Here is a 17,483-nt window from a genome sequence, read left to right as displayed (position 1 = left end):
ATATCTGTTCATCCAGACCCATTAAGAAAACAAACACCAAGAGGGGAAAAATTATTTGTAACACATATAACAAAAAGCTTGTATCCAAGACATATAAAGACCTACAAATCAATAACAAAAACTGACAACACAATAGAAAAAAGGGCAAAACACTTGAGCAAACACTTCACGAAAGAGGAAATACCTGAAAATATGTGAAAAGGAGATTAATCTTATCAGTCATCAGGGAAACACAAACGAGATGTTACTATAATCACCAAAAGGCTAGTTTAAAAAGATATAAAATGGTGAATATTAGGGACATGTATGGAGCAACTGGTACAAACACTTTAGAAAACTGTTTGGTAATAGCTACTAAAGTCGAACAGACAGATACACTGTGACACAGCATTTTCACTCCAAGGCCAGGGAAATTAGTGCACTTGGTCACCAAGAAGATATACAAGAATGTTCATAGTAGGATTATTTGCAGTAGCCAAAAAATGAAAATAACTCACATGGCCATCAATAGTAGGATGAATAAAGTGGTTCTCTTTGCACAAGAGAACATTCAGCACTGAAAATGAACAAATGACATGAGTCATTGATGAATCCCACAAGTACAGTGCTGAACAAAAGAAGGCTTCAGGGGAGAGGATGAGGAGTGGAACAAAGAGTGTCTACTCTAAGGAATTTTCTTCATTTTATGTAAAACGATGTCTGAAACAGGGGCACTGGGGTGGCTCAGTCAGTTAAGCGTCTGACTCTTGGTTTTGGCTCAGGTCATGATCTCAGGGTCCTGGGATCGAGCTCTGCCTTCTGTCAGGCTCCCTGCTCTGTCTACTTCTCCCTCTGCCTCTCCCTCTCCCTCTCCTTCTGCCCCACCCACCACCTCCCCTCCCCCCCAGGCTGTGCTCGCAAATGCACAGGCTCGTGCACACTCTTGTGCTCTCTCTCTCCTTGGAAAAAAATAAATAAATAAAAGCTTAAAAAAAAAGATTCTCTCTCCCTCTGCCCTGGCCCCTCCACCTGTGTTCACTATCTCTCTCTCTCTAATAATTAAATAAGTAAATTAAAAAAAAAAAAAGTCTGAAACAAAAATGAAAAATTCCAGCATTTTTAAAATTCTGTGAAATGGGAACACAGGTGCTTATGACATTATTCTCTGCACTTTCTAGAATTTAAAAAATATTTACTCTCCTCAAAAAAACAAAAACTAGCCAACCTGTGGTGCACGAGAAGACATGGTAGGGATGTCTATACTAAGGCCTATTTGTCCTCTCTGCTAAAACCCTTGTTTTTTTCAGACCACACAGTTTAATAACTAATTATTCATTATTTTGCCTCATTGGCCAATTGCTTCACACACACTATTTTGCAACTCAAACTAGATTGCAAATTCAGGTCACAGACGCAGTTACATTTCTCTAATATTCCCCCATAGTTCTTTGTATCAAGAAAGGTTCATCTTGAAATAAACAATAAACACCTAAGTGCTTTAAGGATTGATTGGCAGAAGTAAATTTGATAATCCCAGGCAAAACATTTAGTTCACTTTCTATGCCACATTTTCCCCTTTTGTACGAATTCTTTCCTGTGTACCTGTACATTTGCCCCTATATTTCCCTAAGGCTTTACTGTAATAGGCATCAATAAATATTTATTGAACAAATATATTAATTTTAGGGAGATTCCACACACAAATTCATATACTTTCCCCATTTGGCAAATGCAAGAAAATTTGTTTTCTTTTTGTCTCCTGTCCTGGAATCTGAGTATAGGCTTAGAGCAAAACCACCTCATAAGTCATAAGTCCACATTATACAATCACCACATCAAGTCCTCAGTGAATACCTCCTCAGTGAATCTTCGACAACAGACACGAGCCACTCACTCAAAGAAAAATGAAATCCCTTTTATCAATACATGATCAGAAAAAGTATGTTGTGATTCTGCTAAACTCACTTCGAAGCTGGCTCAGCAGAACTATCCTCTTCTAAGTGCTAGGGCTCTCCAGCCTTTCAAGATGACCACTCCTCTTTCCATCTCAGGCCTCCAAGACCTGTTCTGCACGGAATCTGACACCTTTCCATAACGTTCCATAGCCACCACACCTTATCCCCACCAGATATCCAGTCGTCTATAAGTTCTGGCAGAATTTTATTAACAAACACATATATATAGGGGCGCCTGGGTGGCCCAGTCGGTTAAGCGTCGGCCTTGGGCTTAGGTCATGACCTGGGAGTCCTGGGATCCAGCCCAGAGTAAAGGTCCCTGCTCAGTGGGGAGTCTGCATCTCTCTCTGCCCCTCCCCCTGCTTGTCTGTCTCTCTCTCTCTAGTAAATAAATAAAATATTTTTTAAAAAAATACATACACCCCTTAAAAACTAATACATTATATGTTAATCACTTGAATTTAAATTAAAATCATAGTAATTTTAAAAATATATACATATCGACGCCCACACACAAATGTCCGTGAGCTGACAAAACCAAGGCTTGGGGCCTAATTAGTTCTGTTCCCCTCAACTGTCAGGAACTAAGCGTTAGATTCCCAAGAACCCACTCCTTTTGCTTGGAATGTCTGGCTCCTGCCCTGACCCTTCGGCTTCCGCAGCCCCGGCTAGTTCAGGTGCCGGTGGCCCTTACCTGTTGCTGGCTTCAGGTTCAAGGCGGCAGGCAGCTCACATCCGACACGTTTCCTCATCTGTAGACCCCTTGGATGTTGGGAGAAGGCCTAGAAGACCCCCTCCAAGCGACTTCTGGTAAAACTGACTAGACCCAGCGTCCCCCTGACTCACGTTTCACAGTCCACTCCCCCACGCTCACTGTCTTTACCGAGGCTCCACCACCGTGTTGGTGACCCTCAGGGAGCACGCAGCGGCCCAGGATGCCCAGGCCCTTGTTTCCGGGTTTCCCTGCCCCTCTGCTTCCGCTCCCCACCTCTCCCCCCTTAACCCGCTTCACCTGCGCATGCTCAGGCCCTCCGCGCAGCTGGCTCCCTGGCTCACCTGATGCAAGAAACTTTAAGGGCCCTCTCTGCTCCCTCTGGCAAAACGACAATAGACAAAGAAATAATCCTCTAAGGTGATGTGAGTCCATTACACTTTAGGAGGAACAAAGAAACTGACAGGAGTAATTGAGCCCTTGGAGTTTGAGGGAGAACAACTGCGAGGGACCAGAAAATGGAGACGTGAAGTCACCAAAAAAATAAAAAGAGCTCCTTTGCCATTTTGCCTAAATCTTCGGAATGTTGGTAGGCAAAATAGTCAAGTCTGAGCGACTAAATTCATTCTCACCGTTTGTACGGGCTCACGGCAGTGATCTGAAAACAGCTAGGCAATCATCGCAGACACTCTTTCCCGTCTACAGGTTTCTGGTTGTTTCTACATACTCAGTCTTGACTTTTCTTGGAACGTTTATCCTGCACCTACATGACCGCCATAACCGGTGCCTGGCCCTGTTCCCTTCGCTATTCAGCTTTTTAGGGCTGGATCTGGGAGCCACCAGGCAGAAAGAAGACAGAGCCAGAGAGCCGGTCAGGTTATGAGCTGAACCTGTGCGGAATCCCAGGGGAAACTTGCAAGGAAGGTCGTGGCAACAGCGGGCCACTTGTCAGCCCCTTGCTGCATTCACCTGTGTGATATCCCCCACCAGCACTGCTTCAGCTCAGCCCCTGGACCCCAGTTTCAGACACTGTCTGGATGGGGCAGGAGGGTCCAGGGCCTGGAGAAGTGAAAGCCTGACTTGACACCAGGAGCTTAATTAACTGGGACAAGAAACACAAAGATAACAATGGCTTTGAAATTGGCATGTAACTGGGAAACTCACTTATAAACCAGATGCTCCCCTTGGGGCACCTGGGTGGCTCAGTGGGTTGAGCCTCTGCCTCCCGATCGGGTCATGGTCTCAGGGTCCTGGGATGGAGCCCTGCATTGGGCTCTCTGCTCAGCGGGGATCCTGCTTCTCCCCCTCTCTCTCTGCCTGCCTCTCTCCCTACTTGTGATCTCTGTCTGTCAAATAAATAAAATAAAATAAGCTTTATAAACCAGATGCCCCCAAGAACATGGATCCCATGCCCCCCCTTATACTTTAAAGGATCCAAAGACAATAAATACCAGTTAACCAAGAACATGGTATCCATATTCCTGCCAAAATTTGTGTATCTTTTGTCTAATCGCAAGGAAACAGGCAAATCCAAATTGAAGGGTGTTCCACAGTATAACTGGCTTGGTTGGAATCCTCAAAAATGTCATTGTTATGAAGGACAATAATAATAAGAAGAAGAAGTCTGGGTAACTGTTCTAGATTAAAGAAGGGAGATGTGACAACAAAATGCCATGTGTGACCATTGACTGGATCCTGGTTCAAGAAAAAGAAAAGATACAAAGGACATTATTAAGACGATCGGGGAGACTGGAACTTGAACCGTATATTAAGTAATAGCGTGTCATCAATGCTAACTTTCTGAGTTAACACTGTACTGATGGTACCGTTCTTACATAGGAGCGTATGGAGCACGGATTTCTTAGGAAATACACATGGAAGACCCAGGCGTTTAGTCTTAGGAGGTCTGTAACTCTCAACCACTCTGGTCCGTTTCCTGTACCTGCAAAGTGGGGACTATGATGCCCGCTGTGCAGGGCAGTGGTGAGGATGAAATGTGAGGATAGTATGTCCAAGTCCGAGGCATGCGGCCCTCTCCCTGGGACCCTTGCTGTCCATAAATGGAGGACAAGTAGTGAGCGCTTCTCTTTCACCCTCTTACTTCCTGGGGTTTCTAGGGTCCCATGCTCTACTTCTCTAACTGGAAGCTGGCCTTTGATATTATGTGGCACCAGACTCTGGACTTGGCCTGGAAGGCCCTAAATCCCCACCCACACCAGTATGACAAGGGGAGGTTGGTTTAGGCTCTAAGGAAGACCTCTTTCTCCCTGCCTCCCTGAAATGAGTTTTTGTTTTGTTTTATTTTGTTTTTACTTTTTTTTCACAACCTCCTGTTTCTACATCTATAATCTTAAACACTGGACTTTTGTTCAACTGAGTCATTTAGCTCTGGGGAAATTTGTAAGAGCTTTGAGCCTGCAGCTCAGATTAAGGAAAACTAGAATTGTTTGTGGACTTTGCTGATTTTGCTGATTGATATTATAAAAGACAACCAGACCCTTCCACACCACATCTTTCTTAGAGGCAAGGACAAGCCAGCAAGCATTGACTGAGCATCTGTTGGATGACGAGGACTGTACCAGTACTATTGGGTACAAGGAAATGGATGGCAGATTGCCCACAAAGAGATTATAGGAGGAGCTCTAATTTACAGAAACAATAAAACATGAAGGCATCTCTCATGGGGAGACCAAATACTTTAACATCCTGCCCTGAATAGAATCATTTCCTAAAATGATTGGTGCTGCTATATGAGTCTTGATGGGAAAAAAGCCAAAGCCACCTTGAGTCATGGGGAATGCCGTCATAGTCATTCTTTACCAGTCTTGTGCCATGGACACTTTAGCAGTCTGGTTAAGCCTGTGGACCCCTCACCAAATAGGGTTTTGTTTTGTTTTGTTTTGTTAGAATAATACCATAAGTATTATTTTTAGAATAATACTTTAAAATGCAGAATATAATCATAAATATATATATATAATTATGTATTGTATATCAATTTGGTTGAAATAAAACTGTTAAAATAGTTTTTAAAATGGGAGCACGTGGGTGGCTCAGTCAGTTAAGCATCTGCCTTCAGCTCAGGTCATGATCCTAGGGTCCTGGGATTGAGCCCCACATCAGGAGGCCCCCTGCTCGGAAGGGAATCTGCTTCTCCCTCTCCCTTTGCCCCTCCCCCATGCTTATGAACTCACACTCTCTCTAAAGTAAATAAACAAAATCTCTTAAAAATAGTTTTAAAAAACAAATTTGTAACATAATTAATATGTGCTTCTTAGTTAATGCATTCAGGCTCTAGCAATAGGTCTAATAACTACCAAAATTTTGAAGCGGTGGTGAGCATTAGTGATATATGAGAAAATGTTTTCAGTTTTTGAAGTCCCAAGAAAATATAAATTTTAGGCTGAAAAAATGTTCTAATATATATTTATACAATTGTCTTTATACTAATGCAGTAGCCAAATACAATTTTCATGGACCAAGGCACCCAAAAAGGCAAAGGTGCTTCAGGCCCAAGAAAATCATTATGCCACCCTGTTTAAGACATCTCCAAAAACCAAAATGTAGTATGAACATATCCATGGTTTCTATTAGGACTGAGTTGCAGGTTCTACGAATATTGCTGAGGCTTGTTACCTACATTCCTAATTGAAGGAAATACGAAATTGCAGTTAAGACCACAATTTTCATGGGCCCTTGAATTCTATCCACGGGCCCCCTGGGGATGTGTCCCTCAGGTTAAGAATGCCTCAGTCACTTAGGAAACTGTTGGCTGTCATTGCCCAAGAACTCTAACTCACGGAGGCTTAAACAGTAAGGAAATGCATTATCTCACCCAGTGGTAAGTGCAGAGATAGAGCATGGGGTCAGAATCTCAGTACAGGAGATTTCCATCTTTCCACTCAACCATTCTCAGTGTAATTGGTTGTTTCCCACCTGAGCGCAAGATGGCGTCCAGTTGAAGCATCCAAACATGGCCATTAGCGAAAGACAGCTTCTTAAGATGAGGAAAACTTCAGAGGTGTCTGGGCAGACCTCTTCCCCTACAACTCATAGTCCGCCCCAACTAGTCATGGTCAAGGGGAAGAGACCACAGTGATTGACTTAGCTGGTTAGAACTTATCTGAGCTGGGGGAGGTCACCATCCTCTAAGTGGGGGACAGCTGGACACCTGAACAGGTCTGAGGTCTTATCTGCCAGGGAGAAGGGAAACATGAATTTGGGGGAGCCACCAGTATGGTCAGCTGTGGAAGAACTGAGTGCAAATCTGAATCTTGATGTATTTGGGCAGGTAGAGAAAGAGGGAGGTGTTTAGGGAAAGCTTTATATATATAAGAATGCAAAATAGAATGCAAAAATAGAACCAAGTGTGGGGCCTGGTGTCCAGAGGGATCAGTAAGTTTACAGGCTGGGGTAGAATATATGACGGAAGTTCACAGGAGTGGGAGACAAAATTGAAAAGACTGATCCATATGGAGATTCTTAAAGATCAAAGAGAGTTCTAACCAAATCCAAAGGCTGTAGACAGTTACTATGGGTTCCTCAGCAATGAAATGGTGAGTAGAGAGCAGTATGTTAAGAAAACCCCATCTAAGCTGAGCCAGCAATTTTAATGTTTTTGAAAGTTCAAATTCTATTTCAATTTTATTCTTTTTTACAAACTTGAGACATGGAACCTGGAGATGAAGCCATTTCTCTTTAAACGTGGTATTGCCAAATGAAGCCTGCCTACCAGAGAATGCAACCTGTGATACAGAAGAAACCAGTTCACGCATTCTAGATTGTTCCTGTGGAATGTGGAGGCCACTTGAAATTTGCTAAATCAATGCCAGAGTTTTTTCCCTTTCAGGGAATTTGAGTTTCCTATTGGCTAGAAAAATTGTTTTTCTTCTCCTAAGTATGCCACCATCACTGCAGGATGAGCTGGAAAGGAGTCTCATTCTGTTCTCTCTCACTTGTCTGTTTCTTCTCCATTTGCCCCCAGCAGAAGCCTTTGCCCTCTGAGCAGCCCAGAGAGAGTTGAGACCCAAGCTGGAGCAGCACTAGGTGTACCTCCTGCTAGAAGGCTCCCGCCTTAGCCTCGGCTCTGTGGTCCACCTGGGACTTAGTCCATAGTGGAATTCAGCACATCCGGGAACCCTCCAGGGGTGGGGATGGCCAGGGCAGAAAACAAGTTTGAAGGTACTTCTTCTCAAGCAATTTACTCTACAGAGTAGATTAATTTCATACTGGAAAAACCCATATGCTTAATAATGACCTAGACTGGGAGAAAAGTACCAGTTAAATCGATTGCCACATAAAATAGAATTGAAGAACAGACCACAGAGAAAAGAAATCTGTGAGTTTTCCAGCTATTCTAAACCAGTATTTGCTTGAAATGATCTCCAGTCTTTATCTTCTGCCCCAGCCTGGCTTGGTGACCTGTGTTTCAACCCTGACCTTCAGTGGCTCCTACTTGCTTTCCTTAAGCCAGTGGTGTGGGGGTCCAAGCTCTTTGTAAGCCAGCCTCCCCGAAATTCCCTACTCCCACCCCACACACCAGCTACACAGGGCAGATCCTTGCATTTCCCCCAAACAATTTCCAGCCAGTTCACAGTCCATCTCTTTTAACATTGCTGGCCACCATGCACAGTGAGGGGCTTGTCTGTGCCTTGCCATAGTCCTCGCAGGCTGTGTCTGACATTGTATTGATCTGTTTTCTCATCTTTCCCACACCAGATTGAGTGGATCTGGGATCTTCAGATCCCCTGTGCCGCTGACTCAGGTCGCTGTTATCTCTTCCAGGGATGTGGGCAACCGGCTTCCTAGTAGGTCTTGTGCTTCAAAACCCCTCCCCTCCCCCACCCCTCTCTTCCCTGCCTCTAGAGTTTTGTCCCTAAAACACCGTGTAATTTCCCCTTTCTTCTCTTTAAAAATCTTCCATCACTCCTCGCTGCCTAAACTCTGTGGCTTACAATCATTCAAGGCCCTTGCCAATCGGACCCCAGATTTCTCTTCCACGGTCTCCTTCCACCATTTCAAGCCGTATAGCCCATGCTGCTGTCAGGGGTCCCCCAGCTGGCTCGCAGATGTTTCTCCTCTGCCTTGGCTCATGGGGTTTCCTCCTCCATACCTGGTAGGCAAATCCTAGGTGAAATGTTACCAGTTAATTCCTTCAATTCCTAAACCGGGATTGATCCCTTCTACCCGGTCTGGTACCTGGGTCTGGTAACAATCCCATTCTGCTCAATGGCTCTACCACTGACTAGAAGCCTCAGCTGCACCAGCAGGTGGCAGCTGGAATTTGTTGAGTAGTCTTTGACCTGTGCTCTGGGCCAGAGGTGACCCTAGGGAGCTGAATCGGCAGTGGCTACCTCCCAACTCACTTCTCTCTCTCTCTCTCTCTCTCTCTCTCCCTATCTCTCCCTCTCTCTCTCTCTCTCTCACACACACACACACACACATACACACACGCACACACTATTGACTCACAACACCAGTGAGGGTCCTTTAAAAGGGGTGAGCATTCTGTCCCAAGCAACTGCCAACCACTCCCTTCCTCCATGTTGCTTGGCCTCTGTGCTGAACCCCATGCAGTTCGCCCAGCAGCGCCTCCTTGCAGCCTATCACAAACCCCACAAGCCCCAGGGCCTGGATCCGCTGTAGGCAGCCTTCACAAATGCTCCTTCCTACAGTAATATCTTCGTCCGTTTGCCCTGCTGTAACGAAGTACCACAGACGGGATGACTTATAAACAGCAGAAATTTATTGCTCCTGGTTCTAGAAGCTGGAAGTCCAAGATCAAGGTGCCCACATGGTCAGATTCTGGTGAGAGCCCTCTCCCGGGGGCTCACCAGGTTGCATTGTATCCTCACGTGGCAGAAAGGGCAAGGTAGTTTCTCAGGCCTCTTTTTTTTTTTTAATTTTAAAAATATTTTATTTATTTGACAGAGAGAAATCACAAGTAGGCAGAGAGGCAGGCAGAGAGAGAGGAGGAAGCAGGCTCCCTGCTGAGCAGAGAGCACGATGCGGGGCTCGATCCCAGGACCCTGGAATCATGACCTGAGCTGAAGGCAGATGCTTTAATCCACTGAGCCACCCAGGCGCCCCACTCAGGCCTCTTTTATAAGGGCACTAATCCCATTCATGAGCGCTCCATCCTTATGACCCCTCCATCCTTATGACCCCGTCACCTCCCAGAGGCCTCACAGTAGCGATCTCTAGATCTGGCTCCATGGAGGAGAGGCTCGTCTTCCTCTAGCTTCTTTCTTTTCTCTGGGCACCTTGCTTCCCTGAAGAGCCCAGCGTTTCCAGCTTCCGCCAACCTTCCGTGCCCGGGGCCATGTCCTGGGCCCTCAGTGTGCATACTGGAACAAGCCCCAGCATGCCCCAGGGGCTCTCATGAAGCCTCTGCTTCTAAGCACTCTCCTTTGTAGAAAGCATTTCCAAAAATAGATAAGCTGGGAAGTATTGCAAAATATTGTCTCTCTGCACGGGAACTTCCTGACTCTCTTTCTCTGGGCTCACTTGCGTATTTATACCCAGTGGCCCCCAACCAGAGTGATAGGAGATTATCGGAGCTGGTTTAGGGATCTGATCTCCATCACTGAAAGAATACTTTTTTTTTTTTTTGTAAGTTTAGATGGATGTCTTACTATTAAAAAGAATGCTGAGCTAGTAATACCCCTTATTTCCCCCAAGAAGCCCAGTAGGTGTGGTAACCAAATTGGTTTAGAAGCTCTCAACTCCCCACTCTGCACGTGTTGCGATGAACTTCCTCATGGGCAGAGACAAGTTCACCGAGAGGCTGATAAAGCCCAAACTCAGAGGGTCTCACTTGCCAAAGGCCTTTCCAAAGCTCTGTATCCAATTTTATATTCATAATTTGTATTCCTTTTCTTAGCAAGGTTTCCCTGGATTATATGAACTTCAAGTCCCACAAATCCTGGGCTGACCCCTGCTTCTACATGTTCCTTTAATGGGCACGTGTGAGAATTTCTAAAAACCTACATCATAAGCGGAATTGCTGGGTCATTAGGTATCTGTACTTAATTTGATTAGTTAGTGCCCAATAATTCTCCAACCGGGGCTCCTACCGGCCGGAAGAGGAATCTCTATGCCCACACCCCTGCCAGCACTTGGCATTATCCGGCTTTCTAACTTTGCCAAGCTAATAGCTATAAACCTTACAGCTTAACACACCCTTAGAGTGTGTTATCTATCATTGCTTTAATTTGCATTTCTCTGATTACTAATAAGCAGTTTCTTTCCCGTCCTTTTAAAGCTTTGGGGTTTCCTCTTTTGTAAGTTATCTGTTTACATATTTGATCCATTTCTCCTTTGGCTTACTCTCCTTTCTTGTTGAAGCACATGAGTTCTTTGTATATTTTAGATGCCTTTCCTTTGTCACTTTTAGGCTTTGTAAATCTCCCCTCCCCATCTGTCATCTGTCTCTTAAATTCAGCTCAGCTGTGGTGTCATTTGTTAAAAGAAACCCTCAATCTTTATGTAATCAGATCTATCATTTTGCTTTGGTGGTTGGAACTTTTAAAGTCTGGTTTAAGAAATTTTTACCCATCTCTTGGAAATCTCTGTATGTGAGGTTAGACGGGGCGCCAGCTCTGTTAGATGAAGTTCCCAGGTGAGCATACGGCCACCTATGAGCTCTCAATTCCACTCCACTGACACATTAAGAACAACTTTGTCTCTCAATATCTATTAGGCCATTTCTCCCTCTTTACTCTTCTGTCTCAAAATTGATTTTGCTATCTATGGAACTCCTTTTCCCCTATACATTTTAGAATAAGCATATCAAGTTTCAAAAAGAAAAAAAAAGAGAATTACAACTAGAATTTTGATTGGGATTCCATTGAAGTTATGTATTAATTTGGAGATATTTTGACATTTTTATAATTTAAGCCATGCAGTCCAAGACCTAATATGTCTGAGGGGAAAGAATTGTGAGGAGAAATTAAAACAGAGATGAAAAAAAAAATGTCTTTGAGAGGGCCCCTAACTCTGTCCTCACCATGGGCCTCCTAGTTTGAGCCGGGGAGGTGGGACGATAGAAACCCCATGGCGGTCAAGGACAGAGCAGGAACAGAGGGAGCCGTGCTTCACAGGAGTGCCTGGCATGGCACCAGCAACGACTGTTGACCAGCAATGAGGGGCCAAGGGAGTATCTCAACAACGCCTACTCCCTGGCAAAAGGAAGAGAAAGCAGCCAGGTGTGCCTAACTGACCAAGCATTACAAGCTTGCAGAGCCCAGCGAAGCAGACTGGCATCAAGAGAATGCAAATACGTGGGCCTGCTCACTGGAGACCCAGTGGGATTCGGGCCATGAATGGTAGATGCCAGCCCACGACTGTGAGGACAAGATGTGACAGCTTCTGGCTATGTAGATGCCAATGGAGCGTGGAGGATAGTGGTGAGCCAGAAACTCCTCTCAACAATGCCTAGGTGCTGCACCCCGCTCTTTCCTCCCACACAGAAACTGAGATGGCCTCCAGGGAGAAGGGGGAGGGGCGGGGAGAGTCCAGAAGTGGACTATTTAGGGAATCTGCATTTTAAAGTAAAAGTTATCTTGAATTAGGGGTGCCTAGGTGGCACAGTCGGTTAAGGGTTTGCCTTCAGCTCAGGTCCTCATCTCAGGGTCCCAGAATCGAGCCCCACATGCTCAGTGGGGAGTCTGCTTCTCCCTCAGTGCTCTCTCTGTGTCTCTCAAATAAATAAAATCTTTAAAAAAGTTATCTTGACTTTATAAGTTCAGTTCTACGGAAATAAATACTTGCCTTTTTGAATTTTTTGACACCTAAGATTTTGCACTATGGTGGTTCATACCCACTCTACAACTTTTAGTCTTTGCAGACGAGTTTGAGGAGTAGAAAAAAAGCTGGGAAGGAGGGGCTGGGAGAATTAAATAAATATGACGTAACAACAGTAAGGTGGGTAAAGAAATTGAGGCTAATAGAAGGCAAAGCTTTGCTTCTCATGGAAGTGAATCAAGGGCAGACAAGTGCATCACTTCCAGTACTCATTCCAGTTCTGAATATCAACAAGTATCGGGAGGGGATTCCAGAACAATCTCTCTGAGACTATGGCCCTGCTCACAAGAGCTCTTCGGTCCAGGAGGCTGAACTCAAAACGGGGAGCTTTTCTGTGAGGCCTCCTATCTCCAGGGTGATGTCACTGCCCCACAGGAAGCCAGCACACTAGGGCTGGTGGGGTTTCCTGCCCCTGTCCGGTGACATCCTCCCTATCCCCCCCTCACCTCACCCCATCTCAGAGTGTACAACCCCTTGGGTGGGGAGGGTCTCAGGTATCCTGCAGCTGGGTCTGAGAAACCCTTCTTGTCCTAGCAAGGGGTGGGTGTGGCTCTTAAATAGTCTTCCTCGTTTGTGAACAGCAGTGTTCCCTAAGGAAGGGAAGATGCTGCCACTGAGAAGAGACCCCATGTCTCAGCGTTAGCCCTGGGGGAGCCCAGTGTGCCTTCTGCTGCGTCCTCCAGGATGTCTAGCACCAGTGATAGAAGAGAAGAGCCCTTCCTTCTCTTCACCCCTCCCCAGCTCTAGGAAACCTGAAGGAAGGGAGGAGGCTCCTTCTCTTCTGGGTAGGGCCTCATCCCACGAGATCTGTGGGCCTCAGCCACCAACTCTGCTGTCCCTACTGAGGGAACCCTGTCCCACCATGGCCCCTTGTTGTAGGCCCAGATGGATATCCCTTCTCAGGCTAGAGAACTAAATCTGCTGGACACCAGCCAGCCTCCTCCACACTCCCTTCAAACAGGGTCTCCGGAATTTTGACTCCTTGGCCCTCATGACTCTGGGGCTTGTCACAGAGCCAGCTCCTGGCCTTTCTCTTCAGGTCTCTCCCTTGACCACTGTTGCTCTGATGTTCCATGAGATGGGTGGCATTTCCATAGGAGATTCACGTCTTTCCAGGACTCGCCTTCGGTGGGAGGCACAAATCTTCCCAGCCTGGCTCCCACCACATTCATCTGAGGCCTCTGATCTATACCCGGAACCCCCAGGGCTCAAGTGGGGCAGGAAGCAGGGATCTCCAAGCAGCATCCAGGTTTTTATCCTGTTTTGGTTCAACCTGCTCAGCAAAGATAGCTCTTAACATTTCTAAGTGGCTGAAAATAAATCAAAAGAAGATTAATAGTTTGTGACACCTGAAATGATATAAAAGTCAAATCTCAGTGACCATAAATAAAGTTTTATTGGAAGACACCGGTACTCACTCATTTACATATTGTCCGTGACTGCTTTTGTACTCTAACAGTGGATTTGAGCCAGACCGTAAGACCCACAAAACCTAAACTGTTCACCACCTGGCCCTTGACAGTAAATATTTGCTGGCCCTGGTCCAGCATGGGCTGACACCCTGCCACCGCCAGCGGCGTGTCACAGTGAAAGCTACTGCCGCCCTCAGAATGGGCTGGAAAGCAGATGAAACAACTTCCACCGTCAGGCTGACAGCTGCCAGAGAGGGCCGTGGCTGTCCCCGATGTGTGAGGGGATCAATGCATGGTCCCCTCGTGGTGAATAATTTTCAATAGCTGAAAGTTAAAAATTTCCCTTCAGAACCAACTGATGTTTATAAATGCCTTCGGAAGAAAAAGTTACTGCTTTCTTATAACAGATTAACTTTTCTTCAAAGCGGAAGAAGCTTGAACTGATTAATAACTTCCAAGCAGGAAGATGATCTCAAACCAGTTCTGGTTAATTTTTAGATGAATCGATTAGAACCACAAACTTGGGTCCTTAAAATATTAAGGACTGTCCAAAATAAAAATGATTAATTCCTGTGTGCATGTGTGTGTTGATCCTTTCAACAAAATGGACAGGAGTAGAATTTACCTTCCTGAAGGAGATTTTGAATCTGAGGAAGCATTTACATTTTCAAAAATTAGCGGTGTGTCTAGAATCTCATGGAATAGGAAAGGCTGAAGAGGTGGGATGCTAGGAAATGTGGCCACATCCTTTGTTCAACTTAGAGCGCCAAACTGAAGATACTGCAACATAAGACAGTAATTGCCTGAACCTGACTATTGATTGGGGCTTTCAAAAATTCTTTTATTCAGTCTCCATTTACTGAGAACCCATTCATGTGTACCATGTGTTGTGCTAGGTGCAAAGCTACGAAGATACACCCCACCGTCTTTGCACACACAGAGAATACAGAAAAGCTCGATGGTTTTCCTGGCGGTGAGTTGATTCAGGCGGGCTAGCTCAGGAGGGGGATTTTTTTGGAGCACTAATGGAGATGGTCTTCCACAGACCAGCCAGGAGCAGGCATGGGAAGGGGGGAGGCTCACAGCATCACGGCACTGGGACTGGGGAGCTACTCCAGTTTGGGGAGACTCTAGGGCTTCCGTGGCAGGCGTTGAGGGTCACGCCCATTGCCCCAGATCGATTTTCTTTGAGATGCTGCTTTCCCTTGGCTTGAAACTCTTCTCTCCACCACTTTTGCTTGCCCATAGTTTCAGTATTTGGTACTCTGAGCTCACTGGGATCCCCTTGTGGCCTCACTTTTCTCGTTTCTTTCTTTTTTTTTTTTTTTTTTTTTTGACACTTTTGTATTCAAATTTCCGAGAAAGAAATGGGGACTACCCCAGTTTTTCTGTGTGTGCTCCAGGTTATGGAATGAGTAGCTGACCAGCCTTTTGATTGGCTGCCTGTGGGTTTGCGGTCCCCCCGGGACCAATCAGCTCTAGGAGTGGGGTCCTATGGGGCAAAGCACAACCCCTTAAACTGCTCTTTTGGGTTTCCCCCAAGCGGGGTTAGTGGGAACAACAAATAATGTGATTAACTTGCTTCCCCTGGAGAGAGACACATAAAAAAATTAACCCTATGCTCTGATAACACTACGAGCCAAATACACTGGACAAGCTTGGCAGCACACATTGTGGGAAAAGAAAAGAACCTATAACCAGGTAGAATCAGGGCCAGGGGAGCCTCCTGCCAGTAGGGTAGCCAGAAGTATAAAATATCCCCAAGAGTTAGCAGCCTCAGGCTGTGTACTGTGTCCATTGAGGTTCATGACAGCCAGGGGACGGGTTGGCATGGTTCTGGGCAGTGGGTTTGCTGAGAGCCAGGGATGCCTTGCACCGTGCTTGGGGTAGATTCTAGTTCTACAGGGAGAAGAAACAAGAGCTAGGCTGGATCTCCATGTTGTCCAAAGTTCAGAACAGACACCTGAGACAGAGTGTCACTCTATGGAATGTGTGTGCACAGGCATGTTTGTAGGGAAGAACATTGCTACAACTCTGGGACCCATTTCAGCCACACTAACACAGACGGTCAGTGTGGCACAAATAACTTCCAACCTCCCCCTATGACATGGCTTAGGCTCCTGACCATTCCCGAGTGGGTCAGCAGTGCAGCGCATCCACGTCCAGAGCTGAGAGGCTGGAGAAGGTGAGAGCCAAGAGGAGTTTGTGAGGAATCAAGGCAGCCATTACGGTGACTTTTTAAGAACAGAAAGAAAGCAGGGGAAACTTCCTTGGTCAGTAGAACCAAAAGGTTCTAGGGCCCATCTGATAAGTTCCCTTGGGACCCACAATTACCTACATAGCTAAGGCAATTTTAAGAGAACCCAGAAGGTAAATTATACTCTGTTACAAGCCACAGGTTGAGGTCCACCTGGGGAAGGTAGCCAGTAGACCAAATCCCCCTGAGGGTTAGTAAGCACACAGGAGGAAGAAAGCCCTGTGGGGCTAGACTATGCTTCATTTTCCAGAAGCAGGACCTCATGGGCCTTTTTAATTGCTTTTTAAAAGTCTGAGTGGCTTCTACAGCTCCCATTAGTTCTTCTTGACAAAACCGTTTGGGTGGTTGCCTCAGGTGCTCTACCCATCTTTATCTGGAGCCAAGAGCAGAAGTTGGGCTAATGAGCAAAATGAAGGATACAATGACTTCTGTTGGCAAAGTTAGCAATCTGTTCATTAATATCAAGGAGGTTAGAGCGGGACTTTTACTGCTGAACTTAACTGTATTCAAAACAGGTAGACTGGCTAAAACATTAGCAGCTCTCTCTCTACTCTTAGGACCGCTGAATCTAACCTTCTAGTCAGCTTTTCCCTGGTCACCTTTCAGAAATCACAGGCGTGATTCGGAACTTGTCCTACATTCAGCCGGGAACTCAGACAACTCTGGATGCCTAATGTTAACTAAATCTGATCTTTAGAATACTGTCCTGTCATTGTCAAGAGAATCTTTCATGTCAAGGGTGGACAGAGCACCTAAAAGTTCAGAGGGCTAGGACTTTGCTGAGCTTACAGAACAAAGTGCTTGAATATTTGGGGGTCTTCTAACAGATAACTATGTACAAGTGACAGCATTTGGTCTGAGACCCGCTTCCATTATCATTCCATAGTGTGGCTCAGGGCTCTGAGGAGCTAGGGATAATCCAATCCCACCATGTTCTTAGCCGGGAATAGGCAGCCTCAGTGATACAGAAATGAGATATTACTGAGGCCAGATAGCACTCCTTCATTCATCCACCCATTTGTCAAATATTTCTGGTATACCTTCTAATTGCCAGGCACGTCCTCCTCACACAGGGTACAGTGTTGCATGAGGCAGACAGATCCCCTCCCTTGAGAAATTTCCAGGGCAGTGAGGCCAAACGAGTAACAACAGTCAATGGTAAGTATCCCGACAGGGGAAGTACAAAGGTATATGGGATATGGAGCAGACGGAATATACAAGGCTGGGTGGTTAATGCAGTGTCTTCTTTTTTCTGGAAAAATCCAAGTGCCAGAATTGACCCTACAGGCAACTGGATCAAGGCCCGAGGCCTGACCCTGTTACAGAGTTTGCAGCTCAAGGACAGCTTTGAGGTCCCGTGGTTC

Source organism: Meles meles, chromosome 5 (genome assembly GCF_922984935.1).
Source record: "Meles meles chromosome 5, mMelMel3.1 paternal haplotype, whole genome shotgun sequence".
NCBI classification, from domain to species: Eukaryota; Metazoa; Chordata; class Mammalia; order Carnivora; family Mustelidae; genus Meles; species Meles meles.
The sequence above is the reverse complement of the archived record's forward strand: the minus strand, read 5'-3'. Positions refer to the sequence as shown.